The 19,541-nt window shown below is 38.5% G+C and overlaps 1 protein-coding gene across 2 annotated transcripts in view; it reads left to right on the top strand.

The window, feature by feature from the left end:
• Positions 1 to 15,406: 15,406 nt before the first annotated feature.
• The window catches only part of LOC134334175 (tenascin), a 90,767-nt gene continuing 86,632 nt past the window's right edge, over positions 15,407 to 19,541 (top strand). For both annotated transcript variants that reach the window (XM_063016502.1, XM_063016425.1), the window contains exon 1: positions 15,407 to 15,478. The gene's annotated coding sequence lies outside the window, so the exon portion shown is untranslated. The remainder of the gene's footprint in view (positions 15,479 to 19,541) is intronic.

The raw sequence follows: 19,541 nt of genomic DNA, 5'->3' as shown, positions 1-19,541 counted from the left end.
GACCCATCTGATGTTCTTCATGTGCTGATGGCACTGGGGGTCATTTGGTGGTTTGACATTGAGTGATGTGTACAGGACTCGGTCTGATCGTAACTTCCTCAGTAGGAGATGAAGACCTTACAACTCATTGTTTAATAACTAGATCTATAAAAACTGATGTCCAACCATTGGTTTGGATGATGCTGGTCCAAACTAAGTTCAAGCTTTGGTGGTTTGGTGTTGAGTGATGTGTACAGGACTCGGTTTGATCATAACTTCCTCAGTAGGAGATGTATAAACATCTCGCTCTGTACGTATTTCAGTATCGAGGTGTATCGGGATCCCTGCAGGACGACAGAGTGTTCCTTAGTTCCTAAGTGGGGGAAGATGACCTTACTCCTCACATGGTTTAATAACTGGATCTATAAATACTGATGACCAACCGTTGGTTTGGATGACGCTGGTCCAAGCTGAGTCCACATTGGAGACCCGTCTGACGTCATTCAAGAACATGATGACACTGAAGGTACTTTGTTGGTTGGACATTGAGTGATGTGTACAGGACTCGGTTTGATCATAACTTCCTCAGTAGGAGATGTATAAACATCTCGCTTTGTACGTATTTCAGTATCGAGGTGTATCGGGATCCCTGCAGGACGACAGAGTGTTAGTTCCTAAGTGGGGGAAGATGACCTTACTCTTCACATGGTTTAATAACTGGATCTATAAATACTGATGACCAACCGTTGGTTTGGATGACGCTGGTCCAAGCTGAGTCCACATTGGAGACCCGTCTGACGTCATTCAAGAACATGATGACACTGAAGGTACTTTGTTGGTTAGATATTGAGTGATGTGTACAGGACTCGGTTTGATCGTAAGTTCCTCAGTAGAAGATGACGACCTTACTCTACTAACTGGATCTATTAAAACTAATGATGGATGATGCTGGTCCTAACTGAGTCCATATTAAAGACCCATCTGATGTTCTTTAATAAATAGTGGGTTTTAGACATCTTTAGTACATTTTAACGACCAGCGATTGGTTTGGATGATGCTGGTCCAAGCTGAGTCCACACTGGAGACCCATCTGATGTCCTTCATGGACATGATGGCACTGAGAGTATTTTGTTGGTTTGACGTTGAGTGATGTGTACAGGACTCGATTTGATCGTAACGTTCTCAGTAGGAGATGTATAAACATCTCGCTCTGTACGTATTTCAGTAACGAGATGTATCGGGATCCCTGCAGAACGACGGAGTGTAGCGGTGACGGTGAGGGGTGACGAGAGCTGATGTTTTTCTCTTCAGTCAGACTTCTTCTTTTTCCACCAGTTTATGACGATACTGGGACCATCTGGGCTTCCAGAAAAAAAAAGTCTCGTCTCGTAAAGTCAGTTTTAGCTCTCGCATCCACGATCCCCCTCTCTCACTTTTACCCCCTCTCTCTCTCGCACTCTCTCTCAGAGGAGAGATATCAGTCGTTTCTTGATGTTCTTCCAGCTCTCTAGTTGGCTTGGTGAAAATGGACAAACCAGAGTCTGGACCAATGCAAAGCATCTTCTGCAGCGAATGCACGGTGGCTCGGTGGGTAGCGCTGTCTCCTCACAGCAAGAAGGTATTGGGTTCGAGTCCCATGTGGTGTGTTTGGACTTGGGACCTGTCCGGGGGGTTTTCTGCCTTTCACCCAGTAAATCAGACCAATCAGATAATGAATGAATAAATGCTATGTGCTTTCGATATGTTGTTTATCCTGTCATGTTCACTAACTGCTTCAAGCTGGTCAGGGTCACGGTGGATCAGGGAGCTAATCCATGGCCGTGGAACAAGCACTTCCCCTTTTACTCACTTCCGCCAGCTTATTTTTACTAGCCAGTTTATTTTTCTGCAAGGTTTTTTACGAAGTGGGAAGAAAGATCAAACCCAGCTCCCCGGGACATTGTATGCAGTGCAACACCCACCCTACCGCTGGAATAGTGGTGCAGCAGGTAGCATGAGTGGTGCACACCTCCACGACCCTCAGAATCTGGGTTCAAACCTCGTCTTTGGTCGCTGTCTGTGTTTCTTCCACCTCTTCTTGGTGTCTCTAAATCAGCCCCTTTGCTTTGCCATTGGGGTGGGTCCAGCAAATGATACACTTCCTACTCTGCAGCAACAGTTTAGGGAAGGTCCTCTTCTGTTTCAGCATAAACACACAAAAAAACAACCTCAGCCCCATGTAAGAGCTCTGGAATGAATCGGTACATCAACATCAGTGCCCAACCATACAAACGCTGCCATCTTTTGACTAAACGGACACAAATTCCCATACACAGACACACTTCTTGTGCCAAGTCTTGTGAGAAGCCTTCCAGCTTCTAGCTGAGAAGATCACCTAGAGGTCCAGCAAGCTCATGCTCAGGTGTCCAAATACTTCTGACTACATATTGTTCACACCCTTGCAATGGATTGGCACTTCCATCCTCGAGACCAGAGACAAGGCTTGAACCCAGGTCTCCAGAGCTGTAGTGCTGTTTGGCACCCACAGTACACTCTGCACTACTGGCTTCCTGATCAGGGTCACAGCAGGTCCAGGATCTTCCATCAGCCTTCCTTTACTCACGATTCACTTCTGTTCAAGTTCATCATGGTTTGGGTGGCTGAATGGAGACCACAGTGTCTGCAGGAGACCAAAGGAGGACACGGGGACAACATGCAGGATTTAGCTTGTCGCGTGCTAAGCTAACGTAGCCAGCATCTGATGCGTGATGTTTATGTCTGATCAACGAGGGTTCGTGTTTGGAGTGACCAGCTCGAGGACTCATGGCTCTGTTCCTCAGCTGTGGAGGAAGGAACGAGGGGTGAGACAGTAGTAAATGTTGTTTTGATTCTTTTGAACACTATGAATGGAATGATCTGATAAAACCTCCTCATAAATTATTCACATACATACAGATGCTACTGAGCCTGAACTTCTGCATCTGAGACCAGCACCAACCAGACGTCCATCAAAACAACCCTGATCTGCTTCTGATGTTCTTCTAATGTTCTTCTGATCTTCTTCTTATCTCCTTATATTCCTCTGATCTCCTTCTGTTCTTCTAATCTCCTTCTTCTGATCTCCTTCTGAACTTCTTTAGATCTCTTTCTTACCTCCTTATGTTCTTTTGATCTCCTTCTGATCTCCTTCTTACTTCCTTATATTCTTTTGATTTTCTGATTTTCTTTTTCTGTTCTTCTGATCTCCTTCTAATATTATTCTAATATTATTCTGATCTCCTTCTGATCATCTTCTGATCTCCTTCCAATGTTATTCTGATCATCTTCTGTTCTTCTGATCTCCTTCTAATATTATTCTGATCTCCTAATATTATTCTGATCTCCTCCTAATATTTCTCTGATCTCCTTCTGAGATTCTTCTGATCATCTTTTATTCTTCTGATCTCCTTCTGATCTTAGGGCAGTTGTAGCCTAGCAGTTAAGGTCAAAATAAGGCAGTGGTATTTATTGTTATTATTATTATTATTATTATTATTATTATTATTATTATTATTATTATTATTAACTATTAATTATTATTATTATTATTATTATTATTATTATTATTATTATTTATGTTATTATTATTATCATCATTATCATTATTAATGTTATTATTATTATTATTGTTGTTGTTATTATTAATAATAATAATATTATAATTTTTATTAATAATATTATTATTATTAGTAGTAGTAGTATAACTATTATTATTATTGTTATTATTATTATTATAATTGTTTTTATTAATTGTTATTAATATTATTATTAATAATACTAATTATTATTATTATTATTATTATTATTAATGTTATTATTATTATTATTGATGTTATTATTATTATTATTATTATTATTGATGTTATTATTATTATTATTTATTATTTATTATTTATTATTTATTTTCTCTGAGCTCCTCTTGGTAATGTTTGTAATGAAATTTTATAGCCTCCCTCTGTTCTCACTCCTGTTCTCTGTCAGAATGGAATCACGTTCAGAAGAATTTATGTGGATTTATTAATAAGTGACTCAGTAAAGCTTTTTGGGTGATTTGGTGACATGATGTTGGCTCCTCTATGGGTGGGACCACCCGGAAACAATGAGCAATAATAACCCAGCGCACTGATGGTGGCGGTCACCAGCGTGATGTCAGTTTCTCTGTGGGTGGGATGACTGTGAGGAGAATGGGATGGTGTCAGTGGTTTGGCATCTTCTGAGCTTTCTGACCACCAAAACCACCAAACTGTCATTTATTATGATCTGGTTCTTCAACTGGCCTCCAAATATAAACTATATGGCCAAAAGTGTCTGGGCACCAAGTGTTTGGAGTTAAACTTGTCATGCATCCCACTCCTCATTCAGTCAGTGTAGGAATATTTAGAGATTGCTGTGGACTCCATTACCCAGAATCCAGCTGAGAGTCACATGACCACTGCTTCTTCCTCGTTCATCCTCACCTGATTGCTGATAGTTTTCACCTGTTTCCACTGAACGTTTCTCCTTATTTACTCGAGCTTCTTAGTCTGTTCTTTAACTGTTCTCACTGTCTTGAGCGCTTTCTTTTAATAGTTTATGTATTTAGTTATTTGGTTATTCATTTATTTAAAGCATCTTTTGTTTTAAATGCTTGGCTTTTGGATGGTCTGATTTTTTTGACAGCTTTGTTTTGAGCATTATCTATCTATCATTATTTTTATATATTTATTTAAAACATTTTCAGTTTTAAATACTTGGTTTTTAGATGTCCTGATTTGTTTTTGAGCATCATGTATTTGACAAATCAATATTTATTTAAAGCATCTTTTGTTTTTAATTCCTGTTTTAATTCCTGTTTTAATTCCTGTTTTTTGACAGCTTTGTTTTGAGCATTATCTATTTGACAGTATTTAATTAATTGTTTGTTTATTTAAAACATCTTTTGATTTAAATTTCTCTTTTTGTGATGTCCTGATTTTTTTGACAGTTTTGTTTTTGAGACTGATCTATTTGACTTTATTTATTAACTAATTTATTTGTTTGTGTTTTTATTTATTTACAAATGTATTTATTTATGTATTCATTTAAAGGATCTTGTTTTGACTGCCTGGTTTTTGGATGTCTTAATTTTTTTGACAGCTTTGTTTTTGAGCATTATCTATTAGACCTTATTTATTTATTTATTTGTTTATTCAAAGCATCTTTTCTTTTGAATTTCTGACAATTTAGTTTTTGAGCATCATCTATTTGACAATTTGTAAATGTTTCTTTTTTACTAATTTATTTATTTGTGTTTATTTATTTATTAAATTATTTATTAATTTAAATCTTTTCATCTTTTGTTTTACATGCCTGTTTTTCACTGTCTTGAATTTTTGACAGCTTTGTTTTAAGCATTATCTATTTGACAACTAATTTATTTATTTGTGTTTACTAATTTCTTTATTTATTATTTTTTATTAACTTATTTATTTGCTAATTTCTTTATTTATTTTTGTATTTATTTGCTTATTTATTTATTTAAAGCATTTTTTTTTTTTGACTGCCTGGTTTTTGGATTTCTTGCTTTTTTTTTGACAGCTTTGTTTTGAGCGTTATCTATTTGACAATTTTTATTTATTTGTTGATTTTTAAAGTATCTTTTTGAATTTCTATTTTTTTTACTTTTGTTTTTAAGCATTTGACTATTTACTAATTTATTTATTTGTGTTTTCGTTAACTTATTTTCTTATTTATTTATTCAAAGCATCTTTTGTCTTATTCTTGGTTTTTGGATGTTCTGATTTTTCTGACAGCTTTGTTTTGAGCATTATCTATTTAATTTATTTATTTACTAATTTTATTTGTGTTTTTAATGTATTTACATATTTATTTATTTATTTACTTAAAATAGTTTTGTTTAATTTGTTTTTGAGCATAATCTAACAATTTTTATTTGTTTACTTATTTTATTTATTAATTTATTTAATTAATGCATCTTTTGTTTTGAATCCCTGTTTTTTTGTTATTGTTTTTGACAGTTTCTTTTTTATTTGTTTTTTATTATAATTTTTAGTTTATTTGTTTATTTAAAGTATCTTTTGTTTTTAATTCCTGTTTTTATGTCCTTTTGAAAGCTTATTTTTGAGCATTATCTATTTGACTCTTAAATTACTATTTTTTTATGTCCTTTTTGATTTTTTTTTTTATTCCTATTTTTTTGACAGTTTTGTATCTGACAACTTATTTATTTTATTTACTATTTGTATTTATTTATCTATTTATTTGCCAATTTGCTTGTTTTTATTTATTTAAAACATTTGTTTTAAATTCCTGGTTTTTTGATTTTTGATTTTTTTTTTATTTATTTACTTGACCATTTTTATTTATTGGTTGATTTTGTTTTGAACTCCTGTTTTTTGGGTGTCCAGATTTTTATTTATTTATTTGTAATTAATTTATATTATTATTATTTTTTTTACTTCAGCTTTGTTTACCACTCTTTATTTGGATTTTCCTTGTTTTACCTGTCAGCTGTTACTCCTGGTTGGTGTATCTAGTTAGTTCATTCCAATGTGTCTGTCAGTATACACCACATGACCAAAAGTATCTGGACACCTGACCATGAGCTTGTTGGACATCCCACTTCAAAACCAAACGGTAATAAAACAGAGTGACCTCTGTGAGATGTTTTCAGCTGGAACAACAGCCGCCCTTCTGAGAAGCTTCTCACAAGACTTTGAGGTAGGTCTCTGTATGGGAATTTGTGCCCCTTGGTTAAAAGATTTATATATAGGCATTTGTATGCCTATATTACACCAATTAGTAACTGTTGTGTCTAAAACACATGAATTCAATAATGGTGGTGTCTTAATACTTTTGTCCATACAGTGTACTGACCTAAATTAAATAACTAGGTTTTTATGGACGGAGGAGTTTGTGGTCACTCATTCAGTTAGAGAAATGGCTGAAGTCCCTGGCGCTGGACGGTACGTGGTTCTGGTTAGTGTCAGTAAACGACTGTAAGGACGGAGCTGAGAGAGGGAGAGGTTCTCCTGCACCAGGGATGGAATTATATTACTGTGTAGAATTTTAGAGCAGAGCTTTTTGGACACCACTAGATTATTATTGCAGACTCTTTAGATGCGGTCATGCTGAATAAACTCGTGGGGGTGGACAGGCCGTTTGGAGCGGTCAGTCTGTGAAACTGTGACGACTGGTGGGTGTTTGGACTCTGGCACAGTGGCAGCTGTGAGAGAATGAACCCAGGAAAGGATTTCTGAAATATGATAGTGGGGTAGTGCACTATACAGCCAAAAGTATCTGGACACCTGAACATGAGCTTGTCAGACGTCCTGTTTCAAAAACAAATGGTATTAAAACAGTGACCTCTGTTGTGCGTGTGCGTGTGTGAGGGGGGGTGCTGGAGCCTATCCCAGCTTTTCAATGGGTGTAACACCCTAGACGGGATGCCAGTCCATCACAGGGCAGACACACACTCACACTCACACTCACACTCACGATCACACACACACATTCACCTGTAGGACAATTAATTGTCTCCAATTAACCTGACTGCATGTCTTTGGACTGTGGGAGGAAACCGGAGCACCTGGAGGAAACCCACACAGACACAGGGAGAACATGCAAACTCCACACAGAAAGGACCCGGACCGCCCCGCCTGGGGATCGAACCCAGGACCTTCTTGCTGTAAGGCAACAGTGCTACCCACCGAGCCACCGTGCCACCCTTAATAATAAATATAATAAAAATAATAATAATAATAATAATAATAATAAAAATCATAATAATAAAAATTACACTAATAAAAACCAATATGATAATAATAATAATAATAATGACAAATATAAAATAATAATATTGACACTAATAATAACAAATATAATAATAATAATAATTACACTAATAATAACAAATTTGATAATAATAATAATATAATAATAATAACAAATATAATAATAATAAAATTCATAATAATAATAACAATTATGATAATAATAATAACAAATATAATATTAATAATAATAAAAAATAATAACAATAATAACAAATATAATAATAATAATATTAATAACAAATATAATAATAAAACTCATAATAATAATAATAACAAATATAATAATAATAATAGTAATATTAATAATAACAAATATAATAAAAAAAATTATAATAATAATAATAACAAATATAAAAATAATAATAATAATAATAACATTAATAATAACCAATATGATAATAATAATAATTATAATAAATAATTACACTAATGATAATAATATTAATAATAATAAATAAAATATTAATACATATAATAATAATAAATATAATAATTATTATTATTACACTAATAATAATAATAATTATTATTATATTACATTATATCATTATATCATTATAATTAATTTGTATTATACTAATAGTAATAATAATAATTAATAATAATAATAACTGAGTACACTCAGTATCTTCCTCTTTAATATCAGCTGGTGTTTGTACTGAACACTTGATATTATTTATATAGTTTTAATAAACCTTCCACCTGACCTGCTGAGTCTGTTTAGGTTCATTAGTGAGGATCTGGAGAGTGCAGGAGGTGCAGATGTTCCAGCTGTGATCACCCTGAACTACAGGTCAGTCTGTCCACTCATATATTTACATGAAGAATCAGTGAAGAATGTGAGGATGATGAATGAGGAGAACGGTCACTGTGTCGGCGGGGTGAGACTCCGCTCCATGTGGATGTCAGTGCACCATAAATACTGACCTACCACACTCAGACTGTAAATCTAACCACCACATTCACAAAGGACCAAAAGTATGTGGACACTTGCTCATAGGTATGAGATTCCAAAACACACGTAGTCCCCTGACAGTCCCGATATTGTGATGTCATAGTTTGGTGAGTTCCCAGGCTGAGACAGTGATGAGATGTTGTGATGTCATAATCTGGTGAGTTCCAGGTTAAGACGGTGATGAGATGTTGTGATGTCATCATTTGGTGAGTTCTAGGCTGAGACAGTGATGAGATGTTGTGATGTCATAATCTGGTGAGTTCCAGGTTAAGACGGTGATGAGATGTTGTGATGTCATCATTTGGTGAGTTCTAGGCTGAGACAGTGATGAGATGTTGTGATGTCATAATCTGGTGAGTTCCAGGTTAAGACGGTGATGAGATGTTGTGATGTCATAATTTGGTGAGTTCTAGGCTGAGACAGTGATGAGATGTTGTGATGTCATAATCTGGTGAGTTCCAGGTTAAGACGGTGATGAGATGTTGTGATGTCATCATTTGGTGAGTTCCAGGCTGAGACAGTGATGAGATGTTGTGATGTCATAATCTGGTGAGTTCCAGGCTGAGACAGTGATGAGACGTTGTGCTGTCATAGTTTGGTGAGTTCCAGGTTGAGACAGGGATGAGATATTGTGATGTCATAGTTTGGTGAGTTCCAGGCTGAGACAGGGATGAGATGTTGTGATGTCATAATCTGGTGAGTTCCCAGGTTAAGACGGTGATGAGATGTTGTGATGTCATAATTTGGTGAGTTCCAGGCTGAGACAGTGATGAGATGTTGTGATGTCATAATCTGGTGAGTTCCAGGCTGAGACGGTAATGAGATGTTGTGATGTCATAATCTGGTGATGTCATAATTTGGTGAGTTCCAGGCTGAGACAGTGATGAGACGTTGTGATGTCATCATTTGGTGAGTTCTAGGCTGAGACAGTGATGAGACGTTGTGATGTCATAGTTTGGTGAGTTCCAGGCTGAGACATCACAACATCTCATCTTCGTCTCATCCTGGAAACTCACCAAATTATAACATGATGAGCTGAGATGTTGTGATGTCAGAGTTTGGTCAGTTCCCAGGCTGAGACAGTGATGAGACGTTGCAGATTAAACAGACTCACATTCCTCAGTGTTCTGCCAAGAGCTCTCCAGCTAATAAATATGCCTCTTCCACACCAGAGATCCAACACTTCTAAACATATAAACATCTAAACATCTCACACAGAACGTCTCATTTCAGCTCGTTACCGTGGAGAAACATCAACAACTCTGACCTCACAAAAGCATCATAGTAACCTTGTCCTGGTTACTATAGTTACTACAGAACCCAAATCATTCAAGTTAACGGAAACATCATCAGTTCATCGAGGACGTGTTTTAAAACACACTGTGAAGGGTTCAGTGTAGTGGACGTGTCCCAAACCACACATCCTATACACTATGTAGGGCAGGGGTTTAGCCACTTTAAGGATGTGCAACAGTACGGGGTTGTTGTCGCATTTTTCCATTCAAAATTCTCCACACTTTCTCTATTGGGGACAGGTCAGGACTGCAGCCAGGCCAGTCCAGTACTCGTACCCTTTTCTTCCTCATCCACGCCTTTGTAATGTGTGCAGCAGGTGGTTTTGCATCGTCTTGTTGAAAAATGCTGGACGTCCCTGGAAAAGACGACGTCTTGAAGGCAGCACATGTTGCTCTAAGATCTCAATGTACTTTTCTGTATTAATGCTGCATCACAGAGTGTAAATGACCTTTACCAAGAGCACTGACACACCCCCATACCATGATACATCCTGGTACTGACACACCCCCATACCATGATACACCCTGGTACTGACACACCCCCATACCATGACAGATCCTGGTACTGACACACCCACATACCATGATACAACCTGGTAATGACACACCCCCATACCATGACACACCCTGGTACTGACACACCCCCATACCATGACAGATCCTGGCACTGACACACCCCCATACCATGATACACCCTGGTACTGACACACCCCCATACCATGACAGATCCTGGTACTGACACACCCCCATACCATGACAGACCCTGGTACTGACACACCCCCATACCATGACAGACCCTGGTACTGACACACCCACATACCATGATACAACCTGGTAATGACACACCCCCATACCATGACACACCCTGGTACTGACACACCCCCATACCATGACAGATCCTGGCACTGACACACCCCCATACCATGATACACCCTGGTACTGACACACCCCCATACCATGACAGACCCTGGTACTGACACACCCCCATACCATGACAGACCCTGGTACTGACACACCCCCATACCATGACAGATCCTGTCACTGACACACCCCCATACCATGACACACCCTGGTACTGACACACCCCCATACCATGACAGATCCTGTCACTGACACACCCCCATACCATGAAACACCCTGGTACTGACACACCCCCACACCATGACAGATCCTGGTACTGACACACCCCCATACCATGACAGATCCTGTCACTGACACACCCCCATACCATGACACACCCTGGTACTGACACACCCCCATACCATGACAGATCCTGGTACTGACACACCCCATACCATGATACACCCTGGTACTGACACACCCCCATACCATGACCGATCCTGTCACTGACACACCCCCATACCATGACAGATCCTGGTACTGACACACCCCCATACCATGACAGACCCTGGTACTGACACACCCCCATACCATGACAGACCCTGGTACTGACACACCCCATACCATGATACACCCTGGTACTGACACACCCCCATACCATGACAGATCCTGTCACTGACACACCCCCATACCATGACACACCCTGGTACTGACACACCCCCATACCATGACAGATCCTGGCACTGACACACCCCCATACCATGACAGATCCTGGTCCTGACACACCCTGGTACTGACACACCCCCATACCATGACAGACTATGGTACTGATACACCCCCATATAATGACAGACCCTGGTGCTGACACACCCCCATACCATGACAGACCCTGGTACTGACACACCCCCATACCATGACAGACCCTGGTACTGACACACCCCCATACCATGACAGACCCTGGTACTGACACATCCCCATACCATGACAGACCCTGGTACTGACACACCCCCATACCATGACAGATCCTGGCACTGACACACTCACATACCATGACAGACCCTGGTACTGACACACCCCATACCATGACAGACCCTGGTACTAACACACCCCCATACCATGACAGATCCTGGTACTAACACACCCCCATACCATGAAAGACCCTGGTACTGACACACCCCCATACCATGACAGACCCTGGTACTGACACACTCACATACCATGACAGACCCTGGTACTGACACACACCCATACCATGACAGACCCTGGTACTGACACACACCCATACCATGACACACCCTGGCTTTTGGACTTGTCACTGATAACAGCCTGGATGGTTCTTTTCGTCTTTGGTCCAAAACACACGGGCCACAATTCACGTTTTCACTGTGTGATGGTCCATCCTAGATACCTCAGAGCCCAGAGAAGTCGACGCCGCTTCTGGACCTTGTTAACATAAGGCTCCTTTTTTGCACAGTAAAGTGTTAAGTATAATTTGTGCAGTAACTCTGTATTGTAGAGCTGATAAAGGTTTGATAAACTAATCCCTCACACATGTGGTTATATCAGCTAGTGTTGAGTGGAGGTTCTTGATGCCGTCTGAGGGATGGAAGATCACGAGCGTTCAGCTTAAGCTTGTTCTCTTGTCCTTTACACACTGAAATTCCTCCTGATTCCTTGAATGGTTTAATGATATTCTGCACTGTAGAGGGAGAACATGCAAATCCCTTCCAATCCTTCTTTGAGGTTCATTGTTTTTAAACATTTCAATCATTTTCTCACACATTTGTGGACAAACTGGATCCTCTGATCATCTTTACTCATCAGAGACTCTCAGCCTTTCCTGGATGCTGCTTTTGTACCAAACCATGATTACAATCACCTGTTCACATCACATCATTATTTAGTTTTTTCACCTCATTACAAGCCCTAAATTGCCCCCGTCCCATTTTTTGGAATGTGTTCCAGGCCTGAAATGCAGGAATGGATGTTTATTAATAAATGAAATGAAGTTGAGCAGATAAAACATGAAATATCTCAGGTTCATCCTGTCTGACATCAAATAAAAGTAAATATAAGGAACTCTTAAATCATGTCTTGTTTGTGCTTATCACTATCTTTGTAACATTTTAGAACAAATCATGAGCTCGGTCCCATGTTTGTACAAATTATCAGTTATGTAAGATTGAAAAACAAGCTGTGATGTTCTGCTGCTGTTCACGGACCCGTCACACTGGAAGCTAAATGACCTGCACATAACCAGATCCCGGACAGAGCCGACTCTCTTCTAACCATCGTACTTGCCCCCACTCATTGCTCCTTCCCGACCAAAAAAGCTTTTCTTATTCCTCGCTCCCCATCATAGCTAGTGTCCATGTCCCAAACCGTACATCCTATTTACTATGTAATGGACATGTCCCAAATCATACATTTTACTTAATATCTAGCGTCCCAAGCCATATTTCCTATTCATTATTTAGTGGACATGTCCCCCACCATACACTGTAGAGTAGGTGTCCCAACCCTTACATAATATTAACTATGTAACTGATGTGCCCCTAACCCTACATTCTGTTTACTATGTAGTGGATGTGTCCCAAAGCAGATCTCCTATATAGTGAACGTGTCCTAAACCATCAGTATATAGTGGACTTGTCCCAATCCATGTATCCTATTTACTATGTAGTGAACATGTTCCAAACCACACATCATATTCACTATATGGTGGACATGTCCCAAAACTTACATTTATATTAACTATGTAGTGAACATATGACATAGTGGTGGTGTGTTAGTGTGTGTTGTGCTGGTATGAGTGGATCACTGTCCACTCTATTAGACACGCCTACCTAGTTGGTCCACCTTGCAGATGTAAAGTCACGTCAGAGACGATCGCTCTTCTGTTGCTGCTGTATTGCTATATGTTTTTGGTTGGTGGACGATTCTCAGTCCAGCAGTGACAGTGAGGTGTTTAAAAACTCCAGCAGCGCTGCTGTGTCTGATCCACTCATAGCAACACACCACCACCATGTCAGTGTCACTGCAGTGCTGAGAATGATCCACCACCCAAATAATACCTGCTCCGTGGTGGTCCTGTGGGGGTCCTGACCATTGAAGAACAGGGTGAAAGGAGCTAATAAAGCATGTAGAGAAACAGATGGACTACAGTCAGTAATTGTAGAACTACAAAGTGCTTCTATATGGTAAGTGGAGCTGATAAAATGGACAGTGAATGTAGAAACAAGAAGGTGGTTTTAATGGTATGGCTGATCAGTGTATACTGGACGTGTCCAGCCGAACATCCTATACATTTTGTAATAGACATGTCCCTAACCTTAAATCTTACTTAATATCTAGTGGACGTGTTCCAAGCCATATTTCCTATTCACTATTTAGTGGACATGTCCCAGACCATACGCTATGTAGTGGGCGTGTCCGAAACCATACATTCTATTCAGTATGTAGTGGACACATCCCAAACCATACATTGTGTCCCAAAACGTACATTATATTCACTATGTAGTGGACATGTTCCAAACCTTACGTCCTACTCACTATGTAGTGGACGTGTTCCAAACCTTACGTCCTACTTACTATGTAGTGGATGTGTCCCAAGCCATACATCTTATTCAGTATGTAGTGTACGTGTCCCAAACCACACATTCTATTAACTATGTATTGGACATGTTCCAAACCATACATGTTATTCATTATGTAATGGTCCTGTCCCAAACCGCACATTCTATTCACTATATAGTGGACATTTTCCAAAACGTACATTATATTTACTATGTAGTGAACATGTTTCATACCTTAAATTTAATTCACTATGTAGTGGACGTGTCCCAAACCATACAACCATACATTCTATTTACTGTTTAGTGGATGTGTCCCAAACCATACATCATGTTTACTACATAGAGGACATGTCCCAAACCATACACCCTATACACTTTGTAATGGACATGTTCCAAACCTTACTTAATATCTAGTGGAAGTGTACTAAACCACACATCCTGAACACTATGTAGTGTTTATATTTACAAATTACAATGAAGTTGATCAGTGAAAAATTTTTTTTCTTTCTACTTTAATCAGTTAAATAAAGATTTATGTGAATAAACACATCACAGATTCTTCTTTTTACTGTGTTTTACTAAACGTCCCGACTTTTCTGGAAATGTGGTTTGTAAATGTGGTTTGTGACACAGGTGTGTTTTTTGAGATTCAGAGATTTGGTGAGAATGAGAATTTGTGTTGTTTAAAACCTAAAATATCAGATGTTTTCCATCGCAAATCCGCCGCCCAGAGGGGACCTGTAACACCCCACCAAGTTACATCAGAGAGAGCGAGAGGGAGAGAGAGAATGAGAATGAGGGAGAGAGAATGAGAATGAGGGAGAGAGAGAGAGGAGAGAGGTGGGAGGAAAATTCTTCAAGTATTAGGAAACATTACAACTTCCCTCCCCTAACCTTCTCTCTCTCTCTCTCTCTCGCTCTCCATCATCCAGTCAATCATTAGTAGTGGAGGTCAGACAGAGGAAGAGTGAGAGGTGAAGGAGTGAGAGCATCTCTGCTCAGGTAAGTCTGACCCTCTTCTCATCTCAATGTTCTCCTCATGTTTGGTGTTGGATGTTTGATCATGTACCTGGACGTTCTGGTTCCTGCGTGGTCAGAGTTATGAGGTATTAGATCATGCCGTATCAGGCAAGTGTGGTGCATGTGAGGTGCATTCGAGGACCGGGTTTGTGTCTTTGCTTCAATATTGACGACATGCATGTTATAGAAGTTTTTTAGAGGGGCAAAAGTATTGGGACACCTGAGCATGAGCTTGTTGGACATCTTTAAACATCTAGGGAAGCCTTGCTACAAGGCTCTGGGCTGTTTGTCTGTGGGGATTTGTGCCTTCTTAGCAAACAGAGTCAGTAACTGTGGAAGAGAAGAGAAAGGCAAGTTTAATTCATCCCTAAAGTGTTGAGTTGGATTGAGACCAGGACTCTGTATTTATAGAGCTTTGCTGAAAGAGAAAGGGGACTTCCTCAAACTGTTTCTACAATATTAAAAGCATGTCATTTTCCTTATATCATTTGAATACTCCTGTAAGCAGTAGATATGGCAGAAACACGGGCGTCCACATACTTTTGGCTGTATGTATCCTTCTATCTGATAAATAAATGCAGGATTCGGAGCTCCTGCCGTTCCTATGACTTTGAAGCTGTTGTAACGTCTGTGTCCACAGTCGAGCAAGCTTTACACACCTCGGGATCGTTTGGTTCATTCGCGCCCGACCCGTTTTTACTGACCCTTGGATTCCATCTGACCGCACCGATCCATTTCCTCTCGGTTCTAAACCACCAGCTCGTTTCAAAGCTGCTCTGTGTTCACCATACATCAACCGTTTTATTCTGGTCAGGGTCACGGATGGTCAGGTTCACATTGGGAAAGACCCTGGACAGGGCGTCAATCCATTATATAGTCGAGATTTGAACCCAGATCCTAGCGGTGGTAGACGATTAATTAATCTCTAGCTTTAGATTCATATGTATATAACTATATGGTCAAAGGTATTTGGACACCTGAGCACAAACTTAGCACTAAAATAGTGTGGACACCCATCTGTGGGAATTTGTGTCTGTCTGTGGGAATCTGTGCCCATCTGTGGGAATTTGTGCCCACCTGTGGGAACCTGTGTCAGAATTTGTGCCCATCTGTGGGAATTTGTGCCAATCTGTGGGAATTTGTGCTCACCTGTGGGAATATGTGCCCATCTGTGGGAATCTTTGCCCACCTGTGGGAATTTGTGCCCATCTGTGGGAATCTGTGCCGGAATTTGTGCCCATCTGTGGGAATCTGTGCTGGAATTTGTGCCCTATCTGTGGGAATCTGTGCTCACCTATGGGAACTTGTGCTTATCTGTGGGAATCTGTGCCGGATTTTGTGCCCTATCTGTGGGAATTTGTGCCCATATGTGGGAACCTGTGTCAGAATTTGTGCCCATCTGTGGGAGTTTGTGCTCATCTCTGGGAACTTGTTTCAATCTGTGGGAATTTGTGCCCATCTGTGGGAATCTGTTCTAAACCAACTTGTGCCCATCTGTGGAAATATGTGCCCATCTGTGGGAACTTGTTCCCATCTGTGGGAATGTGTGCCCATCTGTGGGAACTTGTTCCCATCTGTGGGAATTTGTGCCCATCTGTGGGAATTTGTGCCAATCTGTGGGAATTTGTGTCATCTTTTCAGCTAGAGCAACAGCCACTCTTCTGAGAAGGCGTATGTCTGTGGGAGTTTTTGCCCATTTAGTTAAAAGATGGCAGCATTTCAAAGGTTGGGCACTGATTGATCAGAGCTGTTGAGTGGGGCTGAGGTCAGGACTCTATGCCGCTTTTCTTTATGTCTTTATGCTGAAACAGGAAAGGTCCTTCCCTAAACTGTTGCTTCAAAGTTACATAAGCATATAATTATCTTTATATGACTGATTTATTACACCTGTTAGTGATTGTTGTGGCTGAAACACGTGAATTCAGTCATTAGAAGGCGTTTTTCAGCACCGCAGGCTTAGATCCAGGGACCCCGGTCATGCTGTGAGAGGTGTCACGTGGTCAGTGTAGCTGCGATCATGTCCAGAATGAAGCGTGTGGTGAAGATGAATGAATGAATCGGTGTTTCTGAGTGAAGTGAGCGCTCAGATGTTTCCTCACAGATGTGTGATGTTGTGCACATCTGTCCTGATTGTTTACATTCTCACAGATGTTTATTAGAGCTGCTGCTGCTCATCTGGTTTGTTTTTAAGAGTAATAATGAGACAAAATAAAGCTTTAAAATAAACAAACGTGAACGGTTACATGTGGCAAATCTCACTCCATAAAATGTGCTTCCTCCAGATCCAGATCTTACACTTCTGAAGTGAGTTTACTTTTCTTCAGACTTTACTTATGTGATTTATTTATTTATTTATTTATTTATTTATTTTTTTGTGTATGTATTTATTTTATTTTTATGTATTTTTTAAAAAGATGATATAAATATATAGATTTATCTTTGTCATCGCTTAGTACAGTGTTTCTCAACCTTTTTTTAGTCACGGCACCCCATTAAAAGTATTTAAAATCTCGAGTCACCTCAGTCTAAAATGTATTAAAAAACTTACACTCTGCATCCCTCGGACTGCTAACACACAAAAACACTACAGGTGGTTGTACTGCATTAAGTTTCAGAAAAATCCTCTCTTGTGCAGAGATGTGCCTGTGTTTGTTTCTGCTTTAAAACATACGCGTCATGAACCAATCAGATTTAACATCATTAAACAAGTTTATAGTTTATTTCTCAATTATTTGTCATTATACCACTAGCACTGCTCATTGTCTGCATGTTCTCTCTGTAGTTCGGTTACGGCTCTCAAACTCAAACTCAAAAGAAGCTTTATTGGCATGACAAATAAGGACATTGGTATTGCCAAAGCAAGTTAGAGAGAAATAATAAAAATAACAATAAAAAAAGAACAAATTTATACAAAACAGTTACATGTGCAAAAAAATATAAAAACAGTGCAATATAATAACAATAAAAAATATAATATTTATATTAATGAGGTTATGAGCTCTCTCTCTCTGTGTGTGTGTGTGTGTGTGTGTGTGTGTGTGTGTGTGTGTGTGTCGCTTGCTCTCTCCGCGATACTGAAAGTGATTTGAATTTCGACAATAAACAGCTCTTATTTATTATGACTGATTAATTCCCTCTACTGATAGAAGCGGAATGGTTGAATTACAGCTGATAAGAACTGCACAGAAATATAAATATATATTATAACAGCTCCCAGAGGCGCGACTCGGTTCCTTTTGTTCATTTTAAAGAGCCGTTCAATAGAATCGGATCGTTCGCGAACGACTCATCACTATAGGCAATGCACACAACCCGTGTTGACGTTGTAGCATGGGGAAAGGGACGTGTGAGACACATTTTGATGTTTGAGGCAGCTAATGGAATACATTTTCATGATAAGTTGACTTTTTGTATTTTATTATTTTATTTTTAATTTATTTCATTATATCAGTAACGTGAGAATATTTTTGACGGCACCCCTGACGAAGCCAGACGGCACCCCAGTTGAGAAAGGCTGCCTTAGTACAACTACAAGACAACGAAACGCAGTTCACATCAACCAGAAGTGCACATCACTTATATATCCATAATTAATGTAATAATTAACACTATATACGTACATGATATAAAGTCTATATACATATAATCTTCTGTAAATAAGAACGGAAATAGCTCAATCTAATAATAATAATAATAATAATAATAATAATAATAATAACAATAATAATAGTAATATAATAATAATATAATAATAATAATAACAATAATAATAATATTAATAATAATATTAATAATAATGGTTATAATGAAAACAATAATAATGATAATAATAATAATAAAATATAATAATAATAATAATGATTATAATGATAACAATAATGATGATAATAATAATAATAAAATATAATAATAATAATAATAATAATAATGATAATAATAATAATAATACTTAATAATAGTAATAACAACAATAAAATATAATAATGATAATAATATTAATGATAATAATAATAATATAATAATGATAATAATAATAATAATAATT

Source organism: Trichomycterus rosablanca, chromosome 1, assembly GCF_030014385.1.
Source record: "Trichomycterus rosablanca isolate fTriRos1 chromosome 1, fTriRos1.hap1, whole genome shotgun sequence".
Taxonomy (NCBI): domain Eukaryota; kingdom Metazoa; phylum Chordata; class Actinopteri; order Siluriformes; family Trichomycteridae; genus Trichomycterus; species Trichomycterus rosablanca.
Note: the sequence above shows the minus strand (reverse complement) of the source record. Positions and strands in the feature narration are given on the sequence as shown.